This window comes from Camelus bactrianus, chromosome 1 (assembly GCF_048773025.1).
Source record: "Camelus bactrianus isolate YW-2024 breed Bactrian camel chromosome 1, ASM4877302v1, whole genome shotgun sequence".
In the NCBI taxonomy this organism is placed as follows: Eukaryota; Metazoa; Chordata; class Mammalia; order Artiodactyla; family Camelidae; genus Camelus; species Camelus bactrianus.
In genome coordinates this window covers 45,807,968-45,834,210 of record NC_133539.1, presented here as the reverse complement: position 1 = coordinate 45,834,210, position 26,243 = coordinate 45,807,968, and the positions used below count along the sequence as shown (strand labels likewise).

The 26,243-nt window shown below is 33.8% G+C and overlaps 1 long non-coding RNA gene and 1 other non-coding gene across 2 annotated transcripts in view; one reads left to right on the top strand and one right to left on the bottom strand.

Annotated features, from left to right (window-relative positions):
• LOC105080143 (uncharacterized) overlaps positions 1 to 26,243 on the top strand; it is a 565,054-nt gene that overhangs the window by 72,526 nt on the left and 466,285 nt on the right. The window lies entirely within an intron of this gene.
• TRNAT-AGU (transfer RNA threonine (anticodon AGU)) lies at positions 14,554 to 14,626 on the bottom strand. The gene has a single exon. It is a non-coding gene; the product is annotated as a tRNA-Thr (tRNA).

Here is a 26,243-nt window from a genome sequence, read left to right as displayed (position 1 = left end):
TTTGTAATTATTTTCTCTTTTAACACACAATTTCTCTATAGTAACTAAACATATATTCTTCTATGCTAAACAGGTTATTGTGAACCTTCCAGCTGTTACCAGAAACACGTATTAACACTTCTAAGTCATTTTGATCTACATCATTACTGATGTTGGTTTTAAAAAAACATGTCACTGTAATTACTACCCAAAATAGAAACATGCTTTCAGTAATTATAGTGACTTGGTGAATATGTAACAAAACATTTAAAAATAATTTCAGTTTTATTCCTCAAATGCAAATGCTTATGGGGCAATTTATATGACATATCATATGAAAAATTATTTATATATTTATATAATTATCCGCTGGGCCATTTATTGTTTGAATGCAAACTGTTTCTAGAGGATTGTTTGAAAATTTTTCTTTTAAGTGATGATATTTACCTTTTTAAAATATGAATTTGTTTACATTTGCCAAACAGTATCATTTAGAAAGAGCTTTCATTCAACCATTTACTGATAGGTTGACATACTAATTTTTAGAGGCTAGCATATTAGGTGTAAACATTCTGGGTTTGTGCATGTTTTAAATTGAGGGAGAGCTAGCTGGGTTCTGCCTTTGTTTCTGTGCCACTCCCGACTGACTCACAAGTACACGGGGTGACCATGTGCTGGTCTGAGGTGATGGCGCTCTTGGACATCACTTCCTCCTTTTAGCTGAAGGTTTGGCAAAGGATTAAATGCAGAATCTGGTTATCTTGGCTGGATGTACTCATGACTTGAATTGAAAGAAAAATGCTTTTTGAGCTTAGAACAAAAGTTATCATACTTTATATTGTCTGATTCCACCAGCCACAAGTCAATGGAGTTTTAAAACCTGGGACAACTCATATATTGCTACATTTAATTTTACCAGTCAGCATTATTTCTTAATGAACACCAATGACTTATAATGTTAGCAATTTGAGTAATCTTCAATAATGGCTTTTCGTTGTCCTGTGGCACATTTTGTATCTTTGCCAGTCAGCTGTTGGTTAGACTTCTTCTTTCCTTGGATTTGTTAACTCTGTCCTTTTCTATCACAAGCCTTCTGTGCTTCAGGATATGTGTTATAAATTATATTAGCCATTCTCCACTTTGCTGGTTTTAACTTTACTCTGTGGGTACTTAGTCTTTTAAATGTTCCAGAAAATCATCATTCTTCATTTTGATTTGTTGGAGGTGAAATCCATTTACTGAACGAAAAGTCATTCTCAGATCACAATAATTTTCTTTGTTCTGCTTGTCCAGTTTTTTTTAGAATAGGTAGTAGCAAGAGGTTAGAATTTTCTGTAAGCCAAATAATAAAATTACAGAAAAATACCAATAAGAAAAATAATTTGAAGTTCTCCATCAAGATATAAAAGTTTGAAAACGAGGATTGTTTCAACCATGCTCAGAAACTCTCATGACCTAAATGTTTGGTGGGCCAAAATGTAAGCTTTCAAATGAATATGAAAACAGATTCCTTTACCTGGTATTTTTTCCTATTTAGAAAGATAGTTAATGTGCCTTTCATCTTCTTCAGGAAATATTAGAAGTACAGAGGAAAAGATTTCAGAGAACTTAAGCTAAAAATATCTTAGTGATTTTCTGCATGGCAGTGTTTTCAGTGAAGGTCAAGCATCATAAAGTTATATCTAAATAAATATACTTCTAAAGAGATTATTTTGTTTCTGTGTATAATAATGAATATTCTTGACCTGTAAACTCTTTGTTAATGTGCGTTAGGGAAAATGACAGCATCCCCTTCGGCTTATTCAGTATCTAATCTGCAGCTTTGGCCACTAACAAACATCATGTAGCATTAGACTGACTTACACTAAATTATTTCCAGTTCAGTGAAGAATAAATTGGTTTAGTGAAGAAATATTATAAAATAAATAACATGAACATGATATACCAGTTTGAACTATTTTCATAAAAAATTGTTTATTTTCATTAAGAAAAATTATAGGATAAATATAATAAATAATATTTCAGTCACCTCTGTAATGATGTAAAAGGAGTAATTTCTAAAAAAGGATAACGTGAGGTTTTAGATTTACTTCACGGAAAAGCCATTTATTTAGCTGTGGTCACAACTGGCTATTTATGTGGCACAAATTCACCCATAGTTTAATAAACCATAGCCCTCTTTTTCATGTAGATTTCTACAGCTAATCCAGATTTCCCATACTTGGCAATTTTGGATCTTGATTGATCTTTATAGGTATACTCATTGAAGTGTAACTTTCACAGGATCCATTTAGTTCCTAGAATCCTTTGAGTACTTTCAGTTCCCTGAATGTTCCATGCTTTCTTCGCTTTCTGTAGGGATTTAAACTGTCTTCTCTCTCTGATTTGACTGTCTCCCCACCCAACCCTCCTCTGAGACTATTCTAAAGGAAGCACATTATCCCTTTCCCATCTCTGCTAATGTCCACAGCACCCCATTGCAGTGCTTTATTTGCTTACAGATTGCACCGGTGTAATAAGATCTGGCATATAGTAACAACTTCATAGACATTTGTAGAATAAACAAGAGTTTGAAATAAATGCTTTAGAATGTTGCAGAACCTCTTCATTTTTTCCCAAAGCCCAGTGAGAGATCCTTCAACTCTACAAATACAGATGAAGATAGAAATAAAAGGAACTAATGGTCATTGGTATCATGCTGCTATGGGCTAGGCAGAAAGTCCGGTGCTTTGCATAAACTATCAGAGAGAGAAGCATCAATAATTCTAAACTCCTCCTTTAATAAGTGAATAGATTAATGGGTAATAATTTCAGTGTAATTAGTTAATAATCTTACCCCTTCCCTAACCCTGTCCTTACACACTAATCTCTAAACACCACATTCAAATCTATAAAATTGAAGGCAAAAATAAAATTATCATGATGTCAAAAACATACGAATAAACCTTTCTTGGGATAATTTATATGTTGAAAATGATTTCCTGTCCTATGAAAATATATGAAACTATATCCTCCTCATACGTGCTAAATCATGAATGTGACAGGTAATACATGTATTTGTGATGGATAAAATCTGAGATACAGTCACTAGTGAATGTAGAAGGGAGCGCAGTCTGGAGAATAATGGCTTTTTTGGTTCCACTCACATAATCTCTGTGCAGCACAGCCAGCGTTGCCTGTGTATTTTTTATTGCTGTTATTTTTGTTTTTATATAGCTGTGTGATTAACCAGCCTCCCCACACTTCCCATCCTCTGACAGACTTTAAATTGTTAGAGAAAGGCAGATCATATTTTTTCTTTCTTTTGTCAATTTCAGTAATTTTGGCTATATGCAAAAATGAAACTGCTGACCCACAATTAGTAGATATAATTGACTTTTCTATTCCTAGTGATGGATTTTTATTGATTCAGCTACACATTCTCAGCTCTTTTGATCAGCAACACATTAACACACACAAACTTACACAGTGGTTTTCTGTGTGTATCATAAGACCCTGGAACAAAGCAACATGTGTAACTTGTGAGCTACAGAGGTATAATTTGGATAGAGCTTAGTTAGCAAAGCACACTAACCAGGGATACTAGCTAATAACCAACATTCTTGTCATAGCTAACCTTCAAGAAAAACTGATGAATCACTTATTAATTTCGCTATGTTTGTGCTAACGTTTAACACTGCAGATAGTATAGGATGGTCTATACTATGGATTTGTGTTGTGGCATTAATAAATATTTAGAATTATGCAATTAATAAGAAATGGAAGAAAAAAAACATTCTCACTTTCCTTCAATCTTGCTTGAAGGAAGAGTAACCTCCATGTTGGGAGATTTATATATATATATATTTTTTTTCCTTCAAACTTTATTGTGTCTCAGTTAAAGAGCAATTAAAATAGCATATTAACCTGACCAAAGGTTAAAATACGTTCCTAGCGTTTAGCATATTTCTTATTCAATGCATGCATGAATATCCTTTGAAAGGATTAGAGAAAAACCTGGGTCTTAAAATAAGGTCTCTGCCATAAAGAAGCACATCCTCTAACCTTCAATAGGTTCTTGAAATATATTCTTAAGATCCCTGCACAAAACATAGTTATGGAAATCTGAATAAAGATTGCAACTCACATATCCTAGTAATTTCAGACTGATGGCAGATTTTTGCCCCTCCTAGAAATATGTTGGGCAGCAGTTGATGAAAATGGAAAAACAGAGTAATGTATGTATAAATGTACTATTTATAACAAATGTCACACATGGTTTCCAAATGGATTTTTCATAGAGCATGAAATTATATGAAAACTGCTTCCAAATTGTATGAAATTATTATTTAAGCTCAGATGCCAAATCAACAGATTATCCTCTGAAAAAATAATTATTTGTATCTTAATTCCTTCCTTTTTTTGGAACTAATAATTTTGATTCAGGATTTCAACAAATGGGACTTTAGAAGAAAGTCTCTAAATTGTAAACTAGAAAAGAATGTAAAAAACATACCTAACTTTTAAAATAATTTGTTAACATGTTGTTGCTTAATCTAAAAGAGCCCAAATTTCTCTGTTTATCAGTTCCCAAGTTCTTCTGCAGTTAATCACAATGGTAAGTGTTGTCATTTACAAGAACTAGAAACAAATAAAAATATTTATAACAATTTTATTTATGAAATCATCAAAATGATAGTCATTTACTGATTTGAGACTCCTCTACTTAGAACTGAAAGCAAGCTAGAGACAGTAGACTTCCAGAGCAGTGAAAAATATTAGTTCTAATGACAGCTAATTGAATACTTTTTCATGAGGAAGAGTTGGTAAATTATGTTAGTGATAAAAAAAAATTTCTAATTTTTTCTCAGTTATGTTGGTGGAAAATTGTTTACCATTATATTATCTGTTCTTTTAATTGTATATGCGCATGTAGTGGGTAGCTAGGGGAGAGAGAGGTGGATTTCATGGCTCAGGCTAACTCTTCAACCATGGCTGTCTGGAAGAATCTTCAAACTGTGCTGGTAATTGCCTCCACTGATTTCTCTTCTGGAAGATAGAGTAGACAGGTCAAACGTAGAGAGGTGAGCAGCAAGTCACAAATGTGACCTTTTCAATTCAAAATCGAGGTGCCGTGGTAAAGGAAGTTTGTGTGCTTGTTCAAAGGAAATTTGTGTCCAGAGGAAGGGTTACTCCTATAGGGTTGTGGATTTTTCAGTTTTATTTTTAAATTTAATATTCAAAATAACATTTAAACCAGTATCACAAATGGGGCAGACAATGTATATATTTACCAGAAATCTGTAAAGTATATTACCTTACCGTTTTATAGATGGATGGTAGTTTAAAGGTTTCAGAATGTGTAAAACTCATTTAGAAGATGGTTTCATTTTCTTTTTCATAAAGTTAATATGTTTTCTTCATGCTATTTCCCTTGTGTTATCCTCTTCCTAATCTCCATTCTAGTTTATAGCTTATCATGTATATTCTTGCTTAAACCCAGAGAACATTCTAGAAGAAAAGAAATACAAGGATCTTAAACAAATCTCTATTCTTTCCCTGTATAGAACAGGTGGGGAGGAGGGATGGGCTGTTGAAGGGAGTCTGTTGGGGTGGATCACTTGCATTTAAACGTCTTTCTTTCATATGTATAGCATTTATAGTATTATCTAGCAGTGTAATTATTTTTACTTAGGAAAGTAAGGTTTTTGTTTTCAAAATGGCATTAAATTTTAAGCACCACTGCATAACATTTTTATCTTTGGTTAGCATTTCAAGAAGGCTGAGATAGCATTGTGTGTGCTTGCCCATCTCTAACTCTCTGAGTTAAGAACTGTGCTGTCAGAAAGAAAAGGGAAAATGTTAGAAATGATCTTTCCTTCTCTGTTTTCCCAGAGACCCAAGGCTTGAAGCATTTTAAACAGCACAAATACCACGTACTAGACAGTCTCTGGGTCTGTCTCCTCCTGTTCAGCAGGGATCAGGTTCAGTAGCCTGCATGCTAAATAGCATCTAGTCCCCTATGACAGCAGCTCACAAAATCCCTTCCTGAGTCTCCTTAATAGACAAGAAGCGGTGTGATGAGAGGTGCAGGACTTGGGGAGCTGGGAAGATAGCCAGGATGCCTCTGATGCTCTCTTCACTCTGGTTCATATTTTTCTCAAGTTAACAGGAAGAGCAGAGCTTCTATTTGGATTCAGACTTAAGGAAATGAAGACCGCTTAGAGTTCCCTGGTAAACTTCCCTTCTCATCCAGGTGGATTTAAACTGGTCTCAGATCACTGTGGAGTTTGATTGGCTTCATAATGCTGATCAAACAGAGTTTTAATTTTGTTTGATAAATGAAAGCTCTACCCTAGGCCAGTGCAAACGTAGCAATTAAAATTGACTCTGCCTAAATAAACAAAAAAAATGCTCTGCTTTTATCTAAGATCCTCCAGGGACCTCACTATAGTCTTGGGTTGACAGCAAGATCAGCTTTGCTGATGAACTCAGCCTTCTCTTCTTCTTTCATGTATTCTCCATAAAAAATATTTTCCAAGTGAATTGATTGCTTTATGATGCCTTTTTTAGCAGGTTGTCTTAAAATGCGCTTAATTTGCCTTATGGGTGCTACTTTTTCTTTGTCTCTATATATATAATAATAAAACTGACTCACCATTACATAGACATGAATTCGAATTATTTTTCTAGTAATGGATATTGATTGTGCTCACCCATCTACACATTTTTGCCAGTATATGAGGCACCCATCTATTTTCCAGAACAGCATGGTCTACATAGTGTGATTTTTAAAGAAATCCTATAGAGCTGTATACCCCAAATAATTTTATACAACCTGGTGCTGGCAATTTTACCAACAGAAAAACATTCTTTTGGTTCTCAGGTATTTTTAAAATTCATGTTTAAAGTGATATATCTCTGGGTGGCATAACATTTAAGCTACCACAAATAATATTTTAAAAAAGAGATTGGGTGATAGTCTGTGGAAAGGTCCTTGTCATCCCTAAAAGTTAGACCCCAAGACTGAAGTTGGCTTTCTGTTATGGGAGAAAAGTTTGAAGAGAATGTGAAACCACTGAAGGCATATTGCCTGTGTATAGTCCTACCCTGAACGTGTTCTCTCCTGGTCCTCTTGCAGTAAAATGAACACATTCATTTGAGAATGCTCTGAGTGAATCAGAATATATGTGAGTGTGTGTGTGTAGTGAGTCTGTTTCTGTACATGCCCCTACATCCTTCTTAAGCCCTGGCAACTGCCAATCTGTTCTTTTCTATGATTTGTCATTTTGAGAATGTTATATAAATAGAATCATACAGTATGCAAACTTTTAGGGACTAGCTTTTTTCACTCAGCATAATTCTCTGAAGAATGATATGTAAATAGAATCATACAGTGCACAAAGTTTGGGGGTTGGCTTTTTGTACTCAAGCAGAATTCTCTGGAGAGTCATCCAAGTTGTTCTGTGTATCTGTAGTTCATCTTTATTGCTGTTCCATGGTATGGTGGTACTGTGGTTTAACCATTCACCTGTTGAAGGTCTTGAGTTTTTTCCAGTTTTTAGCTGATACAAATAAAACTGCTATAAACATTCATGTACAGGTTTTTGCATGAAAGTCAACCTTCATTTCTCTGAGGTATGTGGCAGAGGGCGATTTACTGATCACATGGTAATTGTATGTTTAGTTCTTAAGAAACTGGAAAGCTGTTTTCTAGAGTAGCTATTTGCCTTCCCACATGGAACCTATGAGGGATCCAGTTTCTCCTCATTTTTACCAGCATTTGATGTTGCTGCAATATTTTATTTTAGACATTCTGATGGGTGTATATTGATAGCTCATTGCAGTTTTAATAGCATTTTCCTAATTTCTAAATTGTTCAGCATTATTTCATGTGCTTATTTTCCATCTGTTACCACCTTTGGTAAATTTTTTGGTGTGTCTTTAGCTCATTTTCTAATTAGATTGTTTATGTTTTTACTTGGTATTGATTTATAATTCCTTTATATATTGCTAAATTCTAGTTGCCAATATTTTGTTAAGGTATTTACATTTATATTCATGAAGGATATTTGTCTCTCATTTTCTTTGTTTATATTGTCTTTATCTGCTTTTGGCATGAGGGTAACACAGTTTCATAAAATCAATTGATAAGTCTTCTATTTTCTGGAACAAGGCCTCTTCTATTCCTCTTGCAATAAATCAAAACATTCATGTGTGAATTTCTGAATGTTCATCCTTGGGTGAATCAGGATGTATGTGCGTGTATGTGTGTGTGTGTATGTGTGTGTGTGTATAGTGAGCCTGTTTCTGAACATGACCTTATAGGGTTATACAGTAAGCTGCTAATAGCTTGAGCTGTCTTAAAATATCTCTCGAGAATAGAAAAATTATTGTATGTAAATTCTTACTACATGACTAAGAAGAAAGGTGAAAATTTTATTACTGATTTTCAGCACTGTAGAACTACTCCACAAGTTCTACAATATAGCCCTTTTTAATGGACACGCCAGAGAAATATCCAGATTGCCTTGAAATTGCCTCCCCAGACAAAAATAGGCCAGGAGAAGGCAGTAACCCTTAAGGGATGATGCTGCCTGTTTTGCTACAATTAGTGCTGGAATTTTGACTGCAGTAGCCTAGTCCACTTAAGCCAGATGATCTTATGTAACATCTGGATGGATTTTTATAGCTTAGAACTTGATAAAGAAGACAAGGAAATGATTTGTTAATGTAAGTGAATCAGTACTCTGAAATGTGTATGATGAAGAGTATGATTCTCAATAGAGCTCCTTAAAAGATATTAGAAGAGAAAATTAGTACAAATACACATGTGGTTCTTGTAATAATCCCCATTTTTTTTTCCTGCTAAGAAATTTATGAAAACCCTTAGACTGCTGTGGTCCTTTCTCTGTTCTAGACTGCATTTTTATTCCTTGCATTATTCAGATTCTGCTCCTATTTTTATAATATCTCATAGTGTAGTGTTCCTTCTTGTTTTATTTTGATATTTTTTGTTTGATTGTATTAGAATTTTCTGTTACTTTTCATGGACGTACTCACATATTCAGAGATGTTTGTTAATATGATTGCTATGTACTCAATCTTTATCACATAATACACTAAGGATGTTTTGTATTCTCACATTTTCTGAATAAAATTCCTTCCTAGAGAATATTCCACAAAACACTATTCTCATAAAATATTCCACATCCATTACAAGGAAAAACATTTAAAAAAATTGAATACCAAACTTAGCACTGAGGTTGGCATTGTAAATACAAGGTATAAAATAGGCTTTCTTGTCTGGATAAGATTAAAATTCCTAGGTTATCCCTAGGTTATAATTCCTAGACATTTTTCTGATGATAAGACTCAAAAGGTTTTATTTTTAAAACATATTTTTTCCCTCAAATCCATATGGAGTCTGGGGAACGTAGTATGAGTTGTGGAGATTAAAATTTGTAACATATAATTATTATAAAAATGAGAAAAACCATTGAAAATATATTCTTTCCAAACTTGGTCAATTACCAGGGGTTCCACTCAGTGGACTTGAAAAAATAAGAAGAAAGTTGGAGTACTCAAAAAAAGGGCAGGCTGGCAGCAGACAAACACTACTTGTATAAAAATGGTAACCATGAGAATTTTCTTCTAAATTCATTGACACAAGGTAAGTGGCTTTTCAATATAATCTAGTACAATTCAGGTTAAGATTATTAAATTGATTCTTCAAGAAATTAAGTGAGTCTCCAAGCCTAACAATTCCAAGTAGCTAAATACTTAAAAAAAAAATCATGAGAGGATGAAACAAAGCAGACTTGGTAAACTGACATATTAATTTATTTTCAGTCAGTTTCATTTTCTACAATTCCTTGGGATAAGTTTGGAACTTCCCACAAAGATAAACATATAGGAGTATCTGAGGAGTAATGGAAAAAGTTTCCTACTGGATGACCAGTGAGCTGAGATCTAAAGAATAAGGAGGAGTTTACTGGGCTAAGGAATGCTGTGTGGGGAAGAAGCTCTGTGGAGATCTTGTGGGAGCTGGAGCATCAGGGTTAAGAACCTGAAATAAAGCAGTGTGTCTGAGGCAGAGTCTAAGGTGGGGTTTTGGTGTGGGATGAGATTAGAGGAGTAAGAGCAAGACCATACAGCCCTGAAGGGCAAGTTAAAATTTTATTCTAATCCTAAAAACAATGGAAAGTCTTTTCTAACTTTTAAAGGATGATGGGATGGTATCCATTCACATTTTGAAAAGAAAACTCTAGCATCAGTAGAGAGAACTCATCAGGAGAGAACAAGAAGGCAGGGAGGACAGTTAGGATGTGAATTGTGTTAGTAAGGGTGAGCTATTTGTACTTGAGTGATGACAGTTTGAAAGGAAAAGGAATGGGTAGCTCTTAGAGCTACTGAGTAGTTAAAATTGATGGGATAACTGGTGGCGCATTCATGAGAAAGAGACACCAGAAGAAGACCAGGTGTAATAGAGCTGTAATCATCGTTGAGATTGCTTAGGAAGAGAGGAGAGAAAGCATCCCGTGACCAAGCTTTAAGAAATCCTATCTCGTAGTGTCTAGGCAGTGGAGGCCTAAGGAGGAGACTCCAAAGTAGCAGCCAAAGGTGGAGGAGGCGGCATGGGGAATGGAGTGGCTCAGAAGCTCAGGAGAGAATTGTGCTCAGCCATGTGCTGCTGGAAGATTCTTTGGTGTCATAACATAAGACCATGTATAAATTTAGCAAGAGAACTTTCATTTCAGAGAAGAGAAAATCCAAACTAGAGTTGAGTGAGGAGTGAATGCTAAGTGAATTAACAGAACTGAAGCTGAAATTTGGAGAACTCCTTTGTGGTGCTAAGCATTGAAAAGAAAGCAAAAACTGTGGTGGTATTTAGTCTCTGGGATTCAGGTGTGCCCTTTATCATGAACCTGCTTCTTGTTATCTGATGTAGTAGTTTTGCAAACTAGTAAGGTACTCATCTTGTAGAAATTTGTTTTCTTTTGAATACTACCACTAACTTGCAGTCTAATTTGTAAAGTGGAAAAAATTGTCTTTTAAGTTTCCTATGTCAGTTTGGGCATTTGCTGGTGAACTCAGTGGTGCATAACTTTAATTATCATTTTTCTTAAGCGATTCAATCACAGAGTGTATTAATACCATTTATATGATGTATTTTAATTTAATTCTATGCCATTAACTGGGAAATGTACCAATTTGCCAATAACTTATTTGCCCCATAAAAGGACCAAGATACTGATTGTGTTTACAAAATAACTTGGTTTATTAGAACTTAGAGTCACAGAGTAAATGAGACTCTACACTAGAAAGGTTTAAATGGTCTGAAAGAGTCTTTTCTATGTTATTTATTGACCTGAGAGTTAACGTGAAAAATCTTGAATAGAGTAATTTGCATTGTTATATGACTTCTGTGTTGTGGTACTATAATATTTTTTTCCTCTATTTTCAGAGAAAATACATTTATATTTTCTCTGATTAAAATATTATTTCACTTAGAATATAAATGAAACATTTCAGAATTAAAGGAAGGGGAACATGAAATATTTTGGCTGGAAATTTATAGGAGTTAAAGATAGTCTTCAATAATGATTATCTTTTGAAATAAGATCTAAAAGTTTATTACAGTTGTTACTTGGTTCCTCTAGGATTATTAAGAGAGGCACATAACTTAAGAAAATATTAATTGCTAATTGTTTCCCACTTTATAAGTTACCTAATAGGATGTTTTAAGATGTTTTAATCAGGTTGAATTTACTAGTAGAAATTTAAGTTTAGGAAGAACACAACAGGAAGTAAAATTCTATTGATGACATTTTTACTTCGGAAAGAGGTGATCAAAATGTGAAGGGAATAATTTATGCCAACTACCAAACAAATGATTTTGAACTTAAAATTAATTCACTTTTGTTTCTTTATAAAAAATGTTCTTCTCTCTAGCATTATGCTTTATAACTTACCTTAGGAATCTGTTAAGGGACTAGAAATCCTAACCCATCCCCAGTACTTTTTCTAGACTTATTAATTGCCTTTTATGAAAACTATGGCTGTCACCTTAACTGAGTTAGTTATAAAGTTATAAAGTTATGTGTCAAACATTTATTCTACATGTATTGCATGATCTATGTACTAGGCAGTGTTACAAATTCAAGTAAGTATATTTGAAAGTTAATGAAGTAGAACACACATTTAAGTACATTGATTCAATTAAGTTTACATGTGGTCTGATAGGCAAATGTGCAGGTTATAATGCGGGCTTCCAAGAAGACAGATCACAGAAAGTGCTAGACAGATGATAGGAAGAATAATCCATAAGGTTTCAGAGAAAAGGTGACCCTTGAGGTGAGTTTTGACAGATGACCATAGCTTCCATAGAATTAGGAAGACTAAGGAGAAGAGGGAATGGGGATCACCACCAATAGGAATGGTGTAAGTGAAGATGGGAGGCTGGAAACATCTTGTTTCTGTCCGAGAACTGTCAGTAGTGTGATGTCGCTGGAGATTGTGATTGGAGTAAAAATGTCATGATACACAAGATCCCAAGCATGCAGAGGAGGTAGAAGATCTTTTTATGACAAGTCTATTCTGTATCATAAGGGATGGCCAGCTTCTGAGGTGTTTTAATCAGGGAAATGGCATGATAAGATTTGGATTTTAGAGATATTGTCTAGGCAAATATGTAGTGGAAGATATGAAAGCCAGAGACCAAATAGGTGTCTACTGTAGTGCTGCATAAGGGAGCTAGTGTGGTTTGAACAAAAAAATGGCTATGAGTAAGAATAATTAGGACAGATCAGAGGCTGATAAGGAAATAGTCTTCAGGATTTGCTAATTGATTAGGTGTATCTGGGGAGAAAGAGACTTTCAGGTTTCCGAAACTGCAGCTTCCTCCAAAGGAAATATAGGGAAAGAAGCAAGTTCATTTTAGGTAGATAGAGAGGAATTGCACCTAAAACATTCATTTTTGTACCTGTTGAGTTTAAGCTAGATGTCAAGTAGTCAGCTGTATATTTAAGCCTGGCGTTCAAGAATCTAGTCCAGATGGCAATATAGGTTAAAGGGTGGATGTGTTGAGTGCTTATTATGTGCCGAGCATTGTTTAAAGTGTATTAATTCATTTATTCCCCATGAGAATCTTTTGAGGTTCTTCATTTTACAGATGAGGGAACAGAGGTACATACTGTTAAGCAACTGGCCCACTTCACTCAGCTTGTAAGGATTCAAATCCATGCAGCCTGATTCTAGAGCCTAGACCGTTAACCTTCATGCTGTATTGCTTCTCCAGTATCCGAACCCCTGTTACGTGTAAGGAAGCATCCTGGGAATTAAAAATTTAGTGACAACATACAATATTCTATCGTTTCAGATCATTCCAGATCATTCAAAAGGATTATCTTTTTCATGATAGTCATTTATCTCAAAGGGATATTTAATCTTAAATTTCTCTCCTTAAATCCTGTATTTCTAGTCAAAGAATCAGTTTCATAGACACACTGATTAACATGGGGCATGTTTGATTTATTCCATTTCTTCTCCTTTGCATTCAGTGACTACTTTGTCCAGTCAATCCTCTCACATCTGGCCTCTAACTATGCATTTTCTAACAGTTACCTAAATTCATAACCTCATTATTTTTTGCCTGGACTATTCTGATAGCCTCTAAATTGTCTTTTTACCTTCAATGTTTCCTTGCTACAAATTTATCATGCATACCATATAGCCTAGAGAGCAGCTCAAAAGCCGCCAGTTCCAGGAGAATATTTATGATGTTATGCATAGATGGTAAAGGCCTTAGAGATAGGGACTGTTTTTTATCTCTTTATCTCCAGTGCCTATCACAATTATTCACACATAGTAAATTCTTGATAAGAGTTTATTGAATAGGTGGTACCTGGATGTGATCTCTCTGTCTCCCACATTGGTGATATTTTCTAGTGGTACATATCACATTTTTAAGTTCTGTGAGGAAAGCTCTTGTTACTTATCTTTAAATTAACTAAGAATTACCTAGCATAGTATGCTTCCTGTATCAGGATACAGTACATGATTGACGGGTGGACCAATTATTAGCCCAATCAGTAAATTAAACACTATGGATAATAATGGAATGCTAATAAGAAGGAAATGTAAATTCTCATCAACTAGTAAATAATGGTTATCTAAAAATTCAATAAAAATTATATGTGGATACTTCAGAAAAAGACGTATAAAATACATTTGTCTACATATATTATACAACAATTCTGAAAAAAAATTGAAATACTATTTATTTCCCATTTTATGGTCAAATTCACATTTCTAAGTTAATTATATCTCAAAACATGCCTTCTGTAGGCAGGCCGTATCTGTTTAACTAAGTGGAAAAACAAAGGCATAGCAAAATTCTAATTTTTGTGTGCTTCTAATTCAACGCTTAGGTTAGAACTGATGTTCAATAAATGTTTTCTTAATTTTAAAAAGAATTTATTTATTTATTTATTTATTTATTTATTTATTTATTTATTTATTTATTTATTTATTTATTTATATTAATTTGATGGGAGGAAGGAAGTAATTAGGTTTATTCATCTATTTATTTAATGGAGGTACTGGAGCTTGAACCCAGGGCCTCATGCATACTAGGCATGCACTCTACCACTGAGCTATACTCTCCTCTCACCTTCTTAATGTTTAATAGTAATTTTTTGACAAGTAGTGTTGAAATAACTCATTTGGTTGGTTAGAAAGTGTTGTAGATATAATTTATCCGAATTGTATAAGTATTTAAAAGTTATTTTAGCTGAAAGGTGGAAATATCTACTGGGAAATAATACAGTTATGTATCTTGGTAACTGTCTGAATGCTGCTTCTTAAGGTCAAAATAGAGGCCAGACCGCTGTTCTTCTTGGTATTATTTGAGTTTGCATTTTAGTTAAAAGAATACGTGAGTAAGTGAGAGATGTAAATTGAAAAGGACATGCAAACAATGGGGCTGTGACTATGTGGGGGAAGAAAAATTGTCCTCTACTCTTTCATGGTTTCTGAATGAGCTTGAGAATTAAATTGTTATAAAACAGATTAATAGGAGAAAAGCACACAAGATTTATTAAAATTTTACCTGTACACAGGAGCCTTCACGGGAGGTTGGAGACCCAAAAAAGTGGCCAGGGCAAAAAGCTTTTATGCCTTTCAGGCAAGGAAACAGTAAGTTTGTGAAGGATTGAAAGACAAATGGTTTGAGCTACGGGTAGTTAGTTGTGGAGAAGTGACTAGGAAGATGGGGCTAGCTTGACAAGGTTTTTTGTATAGATTTCTTGGCCTTCAGTCACCTCTCTGGTGAAAGGAATATTTTCCTCTCTCCAGGTACAGGGAAGGCACCTTCTGTCTAGGGGTTTTCTCTTTTGCTTTTAGGAAGAAAAAATAGGGGTCAGAGTGCTCTTCTTGCATCTGATATTTCTCAAGTCTTTGAACTCAAAATTGTCAATATGTCAAAGCAGCATATTTTGGACGACATGCTCCGAACCCCTTTAGGGAGAAAGAAAAGAAAGATAAGGTGTACCAGTGATGTATTCAATGGCCACATTCAGGATCTCAAGAACTATTAAAGTCTTTGGATGAGAGGCTAAATCTAATGATGAAATCTAATAAGAATCAATATACTTTGGACCTAAAAGTATCTACTTTTGAGGAGTCACAATTCAGAGTAGTACATGTAAAAAAGTTAAGATAAAATAAACTATAGATTATAGACTCAATGAGTCAACCTTTTTAATATGATTTCTAAAAATGCTATTGCCGCTTTAAACTGCTTCAGTAGAGGTATGGAGTTCTAGTTCAACTAATGATAACCTTATTGCACTTTGCATAAACAAATAAATCACAACAATATTGCTAAAAGCATAGAGAGAATTATGTTCAGTTGTAGGCACTAAAATCAAAGTAAATTAAAATGTCCAAGAAAATATTAATAGGATGATAATGGTGATTGAAAATCATGCTTTGATTGAAAGACGATGACATTAGAGATATGTGTTCTAGAGATGAAAAAACTCAAAGATGGAAAATATCATGATTTAAAATATTTGAAATAGAGATTAGCTGTGTTCTTTGTGACTCCAAAAAGGCAGGATGAATTAGATCTGCAGAAATGGACTTTTTAGCCGGATAGGCAAGTTTTTTTTTTTTGAAAATGTGAGTTTTCATTTGTCTATCAAACTATCAAAGAATGAAATAATGCTATTTGCAGCAACATGGGTGGACTTAAAAAGATGATCACATTAAGTGAAGTAAGTCGGAAAGAGAAAGACAAATATCATATGATATCACTTATATGTAGAATCTAAAATAAGACACAAATGAACTTATTTACAGAACAGAAAAAGACTCACAGACATAGAAAACAAATTTATGGTTACCAAAGGGGAAAAGGGATGGGGAATAGATAGATTAGGAGTTTGTAATTAGCAGATACAAGCTACTGTATATGAAATAGATAAACTACTATATATGAAATAGATAAGCAACAAGGTCCTACTATAGCACAGGGAACTATACTCAGTATCCTGTAATCAACCATAATGGAAAAGACTGTGAAAAAGAGTATGTATACATATGTATAACTGAATCAATTTGCTGTTCACCAGAAACTAACACAGTATTGTAAATCAACTATATGTCAATAAAAAATAAAGTAAAATAAAACAAACTATCATTTATTGTGCAAAGATTGGTGTGAGTTCCTGGTATAAGTACCAAACTAAGTAAAACATGCATGTTGCCATCAAGGAATTCATAGTCAAGAAAGGAGCTAGTCTTGTGTTTATAAAATACAGCATGAGCTGATTCTGGAAGTAACAAAGTGGCTGTTAAGGAAATATTCAAATATATGTGTGGCAGGCAGAATTCTAAGTTGGCCCTCAGTATCTTCAGTTACTAGTTCTAAGTAATTAATTGCATCAGTTATTTAATCAAACACTGATTTAGGAGCTGTTGTAAAGGTATTTTGCAGATATAATTAAGGGCCCAAATCTTTATGAAAGGAAATAGGAAATTTATCTGCACCTGACGTAATCAGATGGGCTCTTAAAAGGGCCTGGGCTCTCCCAAGAGGGAGAGATTCAAAGCTCTAGGAGGATTTGACACACCATTACTGACGTGAAGTTGGAGGAGGCTAAATGTCAAAGAATGTAGCTCCTGCTGACACATGGCAAGGACACGGGGGCACAGTCCTCCAACTGCAAGGAACTGAATTATGCCAATAAGAAGAATGAACTTGGATGCAGATTTTCCCCCAGGGCCTCCAACTGCAGATTTAGACTGGTTTGATACCATGATTTTAGTCTTCTGATTTCAAGATGAGAATCCAGTTTTGCCATGCCCAATCTCTGACTTACAGAACTGTGGGTAAGGATGTGGAGAAAAGAGAACTCTTGCGCACTGCTAGTGGGAATGCAAATTGGTACAGTCACTATGGAAAACCATACAAAGAATCCTCAGAATCTTAAAAAAATAGAACTACCATATGATCCAGCAATTCCACTTCTGGGTGTATATCTGAAGGAAATGAAATCGCTGTCTCAAAGAGATATCTGCACCCCCATGTTTCAGCATTATTTGTAATAGCCAAGACATAGAAACAACCTAAGTGTCCATTGATGGATGAATGAATAATGCAGTTCCATATACATATATAAAAATATATAATGGAATATTATTCAGCCTTGAAAAAGAAAATCCTGCACTATGCAGCAACATGAATAAACCTTGAGTCATTGTGCTAAGTGAAACAAGTCAGAGAGAAAAAGACAAGTACATATGATCTTATTTATATTTGGAATCTAATGAAACCAAACTTGTAAAAAAAAGAATAGATTGATGGTTCCCTACGTCAGAGAGTGTGGGTAAGTGGGTGAAATGGGTGGAGGTGGTCAAAGGGTATCAGTTATAAGACAAATAAGTTCCTGGGATGGAATGTACCACATGGTAACTGTAGTTAACAATGCTGTATTTTACATTTGAAAGTTGCTAAAAAAAGTTGACCTTAAAAGTTATCAAATCTCTCTCTCTCTCTCTCTCTCTCTCTCTCACACACACACACACACACATTATAACTATATAAGATGATGGATGTGTTAAGTAATGTTATTGTGGTAATTCACAATATGTATATATATGAAGTCATCACACTGTATACCTTAAACTTATGCAATGTTACGTCAATTATATCTCAATGAAGCTTGAAAAAATTCCTGCAAAACTTAAAAAAAAAAAAAGAACTAATACAATATGCTGATTAGCAATTATCAGGTATTTCCAGACATCAATTGAGGAACTGCCAAGTCAGGCTTTGAGAGTAAAGATCCTCTCTTCTTTATCTCTGAGTTGTAGAATGGAAGTCAGAGTCACATAACAAAAGAAATGTATTCAATTTCTTACAAGAGTACAGTAAGATCTATCAGAGCCTCAAGTCCAGAGATGCACATACAAAACTATTGACAGCATACAATGCCTGGAGGCACTTAAATATCACACCCATCTCAGGTGGCCGCCAGAAAGAATAATACATATATTAATGAAATACGTAGCTGGTAGATTTTCAGATTAAACTTCTCTTGCTCTATGACTGTAAAGAAAGTAATTCTGATCAGACACTGTCTTATATAGCACTTTCATAGGACAAAAGAAGAAAGTATAAAACTCTAAATCCATAGAAAATTTGCCCTTGAACTATGATTTCTGTCTTTATTTCATACATTTATAGAACATGTCTGATTGCCTAGAAATGAATGCAGTATTAAGATCTTCCTATTCCTGACATAACTGACCTTCATATATAACTTTATCTGTTCTTTTAAACATTTTTTGGTTTAAATTTAAAAATACTAAAAATATTAATCCTGGCTCTTTCAAGAGGGAAATGTCAGAAAGAAACCAAAAGGATCCTTTTAACCTGCTTCTCCAAGATTCTTGTCTGATGGGAAATTGTGTTGCAAACCCTTTAGCTATGCTACTGTCATTCCAGTGAATTCAGTCTGAATCTGTGAGCATAAAAGAGCTCATGTCAGATATACTTTCAAAGACCTCAGACCAAACATTTGTAATTATTTTCTATTCTCTGGGAAATTTTTTTCTTAGAAGGAAGTGACAACCAAATGCCTGACTCAAAGAAGATCCCTACCCCCACCAAAAAATTCGTGTTTCCCTGTCCCAGTTATCCAAGTTGTAGAAGAAAGGGTCATTTTTAAATTTCGAGTGATGTAGAAATACTTCTATTATGAGAAGAGAAACACTAACTATAATAAGGACTTTCATTAATCAAAACAGTAAAAATGGTTTTATTCCTTGTTACTTGGAAAAGCATGTATATTTCTATATAAGAATATATATGAATACATACATATGTAACATATATACACATGTATAAGATTTTTTGGTAGTATGAGAGGTTGCAAATGAGAGCTTCTGAAAAGTCTTTTTATCAATTTCTATTTTATTCAACTTTTTAGGGTGTATTAGAATATAATAATATACTACCCATTGTCAGGCCTGCATTTTGCATAATATTCTGCAACGTGAATTCTTTTGCCATGTTGGGCATAAGTTGTGAGTCACCAACTCCATTTACAAGGTGAGATTAAGCAAGTGTCTCTTACAAGCACACTACTCATAAGCAAGCATTCAGCATTCCTCTTCTCAGTTGTGTGCTTACCCCAAGATGAATTTCCATTCAGTTTGAAATGTTTTGCTGTTTCTCACTTTGCTCGTTAGCCTGTAGAGATTGGCAAGTTACCCTCCAGCCAGCACCATCTTCTATGCGTCGATTTAGGAGCAAGCACCCAATAAAGCATAGCCAAAAGGAAATATATAAATCTGTTTTGAAATTCAATAAATTCATAAGGCACACTACTCACCAAGGCCTGTGGGAGCATATACATCGTAAAACACCACTGTAAAACCATAAATATTTCAAGCAGTTAGTAACGGCTGAGAGCCCCCATCTGAAAGCCTGGGCAATGCACGATGCCCTAGTCAGAGATGTTGCAAAGTCTTAGGAGGAGCAGTTTGTTTTTCCAGGTAAATGCAAAAGCACAATCCCAGCTGCCATGTGGCACTCCTTTATTTCAGGTGGCAGTGGCACTGGAAATCATCTCAAGCTTAGCTCCCAGTTCTGTGTGCTCTCTCCTTCTTTCCTTCTCTCACCCACTCTGTGGGTCCTGTTTTGCACCAGCTCAGATACAAGGAAGCAGTGACCTAGGCAGGTGTGGTAGGTGGACAAGGACACAGCAGGACTGACTTGAGCAGTTCTTGGGTTATTGTGTCTCCGCCCTCAGCTTTCAATCTAGAGCCACCACATTCAATCGCTTATTTTATTCTTGGATACTTTTGTGTTTTACTTCAGAAATATTTGCTCTTTGTTTTTCTTCCTTCTGCTTTATGTGGATATAGTTGGATTCTTTTTCCAATTTCTTAATTCATCTATTCCGTCTTTTTTAATACGAGCATTTTAGGTTTCAGCTCCTTTTTATGAGTATATAGTTTTTTTTTTTAGCATATCAAATCTTTTGTGTTACTGAAAAGATCCAGGCTTAGTTTATGATCAGTTTTGTAAATTTTGTCTATTTTCTCATCACTTATTTGGAAGTTATACACTTTCTTTTAGTATCTTTTTTTAGTATTGTTCTAGTATCATTTAGCCTATTAATATTCTTTTAGTGGTTATTATAGAAATTTTGATACACATTTAAACAAGATCTACAATTAAGCACTATCATTACTATCTCCCTGAATAAAACAAAAATCCAAGAGTATTTTAACTTCATTTAATTCCTTGCAATTTACATGCTATTTTGGTCAAATATTTCTTTGCTATTTTTTTCTTTGCCCCACAAATTATACGTTATTGTTTTATATTATTTATGTTTGTTAAGGTTTAACCAAATAAATAATGTGATTTTTGTTCATTATTATTCATTCTTGAATCTTATATTTTCCTTTTGAAATCTTTTTCCTGAAGTACTTACTTTAAAAGTGTCTCTTAGTGAAGGTTTTTTGATGGTAAAGACTCTTTGCAATTTTGCATAATAATGTTATAAAAATAATACGTCCTCTCTTCACTCTGCACTTTAAAGGTTTTTGCTTATTGTTGATATTAAAAAGTTAAGTAACTGTCAAATTGCATTTTCCTTTGGTTGCTTCTAAATCTTGACTTTGCTTTTGGTCTGCATTTTCACCCTATTGTCTGGTGGTGGTCTCTGTTTTTTTCTGCACAGGACACAGAAATCTTGAATCTGATCATTGATGTTTTTCATCAGTTTCAGAATTTTCTTAGCCATTATTTCTTCTAATATAACTACTCTGTCCTTAGATCTGTGTTGAATCTCCTAATCTGTTTCTCTGTTTCTTCACCTCATTTTTTCATATATTTCATTTTTATTTGTTTGTTTCTGTGCTATTTTCATGTTTAGATATTTTTTCCAGTGTTTTGGTGTCATGTTCACCTGTGTTTCAATATGTCATGAGACATATTTTTGTGACTATATTAGTATTTCTATTTGGTAAATGGCTAGGGGTGGGATTATGGGGTCAGAGGTAAGGTAAATATTTAAGAGTATGAGAAACTGTCTCATAATTCTCTTTAGTGTTGATACTATTTTGCATTCCCATAGTAATTCTCTGAGCGTTTCAGTAGCTTTACCATCCTATGGTGCTTAGTATTGTGATTACTTTTTATTTTAGGTATGCTAGTAACAATATTTTATTTCATTGTGATTTTAATTTATGGGTCTTGTAACTGAATAACATTCAGTACCTTTTTTGTGTATATTACTATTTTTGTCTTATTTGGTAAGTGCCTATTGAAAACATTCACCTATTTTTATTGCATCATTTGTTTTTTCATCATTGTATTATTGGTGTTCTTTATATGTCCTGATATTACTATACTCTTACATATACATATTGTATATATTTTACCCAATATTTTTGTTTCTCTTTTCATTTCTTAACATTGTCTTTTGAAAAGAGAGTATTTTTTATTTTTATAAGGGCCAATTTATTGATGGTTAGTGCATTTTGTGTCCTTAGAAATCTTTCAATTTTATTTTTCTTTTATAATTTTGTTGTGGCTATTATATGTCTTTAGTATTTCTATCTACATTTTTAAACAATTTTGCTATTTTCTACCAAAAAAGTTGCTTGAATGGGCATGAAACCTACAAATCAATTATTGATGATTAATACATTAATAATATTGAGTCTACTAATCCATAAACATTGAATATCTCGTTATTTATTTAACTATTCTCAGTGGTTATGCTGATAAATGTTTAGGACACACAGCTCTCATGTGTAGCATTTGCCAATTTTCATGACATGAATTCTCCTATGATTCATTTCTAGTTACTGATGTGGTGTGACTGAGCATGAGGTTGGGAAGGGCAGTAAAGTAGGCTTTAGTATATACCATGAGGGTTTCACTGATCTAGTGGAGTGATCTACTTGTTTGTTAATTTATTTTGCTAATAATTCTGTGTTTCGAGGTTATCATAAATGGTATATATAATCTAATTTCATTTTGCAAATGTTTGTCTCTAACATAATAGGAATATTATTTAATTTTACATTATTCTGTTTTCTGTTACTTTGCTTTATTCACTTATTAATTCTGGCAAGTTTTTCTATAGTAAGAATTCTTCAGGTATAACAGGAATTACATAATTAGTCAAGACATCTTTATATCTTTTATATCATGTTCAGCTTTATGCTTTTGATTTTTCTTGCCAAAATTAATCCTTACACACAGAATTCACAGTTTTTATCTATCCAAGAGTAAGTCCAATAAAAACTACCTTCATTGTTTAAATTAAATTTTTATCTTTTTTTGGGGGGGGGTGAAATACAGGTAGTATAATTTCTAACCTCAAACATATAAATGAAAATTTATTATTAGAAGTTGCCAAAGAACACATGTACTTCTTTAATACTTCCATTATTTTTAGTAATACTTTCATTATATTGTACACTCATCATAACTGTCTAATTTTGGAATATTTCCATCACCCCAAAAAGAAACTCTGTTCATATTAGCAGTTAGTCTCAATTCTTGCCTCCTCTCATCCCCTGGCAACCACTAACCAACTTTATATGTCTATTGATTTGCCTATTCATTTCACATAAATGGAATCATAAAATATGTGGCCATTTGTCTCTGCCTTCCTTAACTTAGAGTAATGTTTTTAAGGTTCATCTGTGTTGTAGCACAGAACAGTACTTCATTCCTTCTTATAACTAACTAGCATTCTATTGTATGGAAGTACATGTGTTTTTCCATTCATCAGTTTATGGACCTTTGAGTATTCCCACTTTTGGGATATTATGAATAATGCTGCTGTGAACATGCACGTACAACTTCCTTGAACATGTTTGCAATTCTCTTGGGTATAAAACTAGGCTTGGAATTGCTGGGCCATGTGGTAATTTTACATTCAACATTTTGAGGAATTGCCAAACTATTTACTACAATAGCTGCACCATTATACATTCCGACCAGCAGTGTAAGAGAGTTCCAGTTTCTCTACATTGTCACTGCTATTTGTTATTTTCTGTTTTGTTTTTTTCTTAATAACCATCTTAGTGGGTGTGAAGTTGTATCTCATTGTGGTTTTGATTTGTTTTTCCATAGTTAATAATAATGTTGAGTGTCCTTTCATGTGCTTGTTAGTCATTTGCAGTTTATCTTCTTTGGAGAAATGTCTATTTAAGTCCTTTGCTCAATTTTTAGTTATCTGTCTTTTTGTTATGAGTTGTAAGCTTCCTTTATATATTTTAGTTATTAAACCCTTATCAGATAAATAGTTTGCAAATACTTTCTTCCATATTTTTTTTTTTTTTGCGCTTCCTTGGTCGTGCTCTTTGAAACACAAAAATTTCAGTTTAGATGAAGTTTAATTTTTCTTCTGTTGTTTTACTTTTGGTGTTATATCTAAAAGACTGCTGCCTAAATCCAAGCTAATGCAGGTTTTCACCCATGTTTCCTTCTAAGAGTTTATAGTTTTAACATTTACATCCAGTCCTTGATCCATTTTGAGTTAATTTTTACACATGATCTGAGGTAGGGCTCCAAATTTATTCTTTAGCATGTGGATAGCCACTGGTCCCAGCACTGTTTGTTGAAAAGACTGTTCATCCCCCATTGAATGGTCTTGGCATCCTTCTGGCAAATAAACTGAACTTAAATGTATGAATTTATTTCTGGACCCTCAATTCCAGTCCTTGTGCCATTGTTCTGTATGTCAGTCTTAGTGTCATCACCACCTTGTTTTGATTACTGTAGTTTTGTACTAAGTTTTGAAATTGGAAATGTTAAGTCCTCCAACTTTGTGTTTTTCAAGATGGTTTCAGATAGTCTGTATCAGAGGAGACATATGCTTTTAAAAATTCTGTTTTTCTGGAACTGAGACCAAGGCTGAAAAATAATGCCACTAACTTTCTGCTGGTTGTGTTTTTGTCCTGGCTAACTCACCAGGGAGTGCCCTTCTGTGCCATATGTCTGACCCCCGTGAGGCCCAAGACTTTTGCCTCCTCCCTGTCATATTGCCTTTTAAAGCCCAGGACCTGTATGTATGAAAACTCAATAGCACACTTCATGCTTCATGGTGAAAGACGAAGTGGTTCCCCACTGCATTCATTTCCTAAGGCTGCTGTAACATGTTACAATAAATGTGGTGGATCACAACAGCAGAAATTTATTCTTTCTTAGCTTTGAAAGTCAAAGCCTGTAATCAACATATGAGCAAAGTCATGCTTCCTCTGAAGGTTCTTGGAGGAAACCTTTCTTGCCTTTTTCAGCTTCTTGTAGCTCTTGACATTCTTGGGTTGTGGCATCATAACTCCTGTTTCTGCCTCTGTCTTCACATGCTTGCTTCCTTGTGTGTCTCTCTGTGTGTCATTTTCTGCTTCCAATAAGGATGCTATCATCAGATTCAGAGCTCACTTTATTCACTATATTTCATCTCAATTCTTATTACAAATGCAAAGATCCTGTTTCTAAATAATGTCATAATCTGAGATCCCTGGCGGATACGAATTTTGAAAGGACACTGTTTAACCCACTACACACCCTAAAAAAAACAAGAACAAGGCAAGATAAATGTTCATTATACTAGGGGTCCTAGCTAGTACAATAAGACATACTAATTAGAAAGGAAAAATAAAATTGCTTTTATTATGAATTGATCATGTATATGAAAAACATAAAGAATTCATAAAAAGAAAATAGAGTGAGTAAGTGTTTAGGAGAATTACACAATATAAATCAGTACTTTCAAAAATATGTTTCTGTAGTATAGCGATGAACAATTGGAAATTGGAATTAAAATTAACATTTACAGTATTATAAAAACATGATAAAAATTAACATTAAATTTATCAAGCATATTAGGTTCATGTAGTGAAAATTATGTTTCTTATACTTAGGACTAAACATTGAGTTTATGCAAAATATTCAGCATTCAGAGTTTGGTAAATGTTGTTAATACCAATCTCAACACATTTATTAAATATTTTAGTATGTTTGCTTTAGTCTTTTTTTTTTTCCTTAGGTTACTTTTTTTTCAATCTCTGTTGATTTCCAGTAACTACTAATGCATTAACAGAATCAGGTGGCATTATTATTTTCCACTAAAATAATACCTTGCCTAGTTCTAAATGTGAACTGAGTGTGAATGTGAACAGGGCATAAATAAATATATTAAAATACTGTGTAGAAAAAGAAACATAGTATGATTTTCATTAAAAATGTGTCACTTAAATTTTTTTCCATCTGTATTGAGGTATAATTGACAAATAAGATATTTAAATGGTGTAATGTGATGATTTGATATGTGTATGCATTGTGAAAGGATTCCCTTCCATCAAATTAACACAACCATCACTTCCTTCCTACCTTCCTTCTCCTTTTCTTTTTTCTTTCCTTTCCTTTTCTTTTCTTTTCTTTTTCCTTTTCCTTTCTTTCTTTCCTTCCCTTTCTTTTCCTTTCCTTCCCTTCTTTCTTTCTTTCTTTTTCTTTCTTTCTTTCTTTCTTTCTTTCTTTCTTTCTTTCTTTCTTTCTTTCTTTCTTTTCTTTTCTTTTCTTTCTTTCTTTCTTGAATATTGAAGTCCTACTCTCTTAGCAAATTTCAGTTATTCAGTAATATTATCAACTGTTGTCACCATGTTATACATTAGATGCTTGGACCTTATTCATCTTATAACTCAAATTATGAACCCTTTCACCAACCTTTTCTACTTCCCTC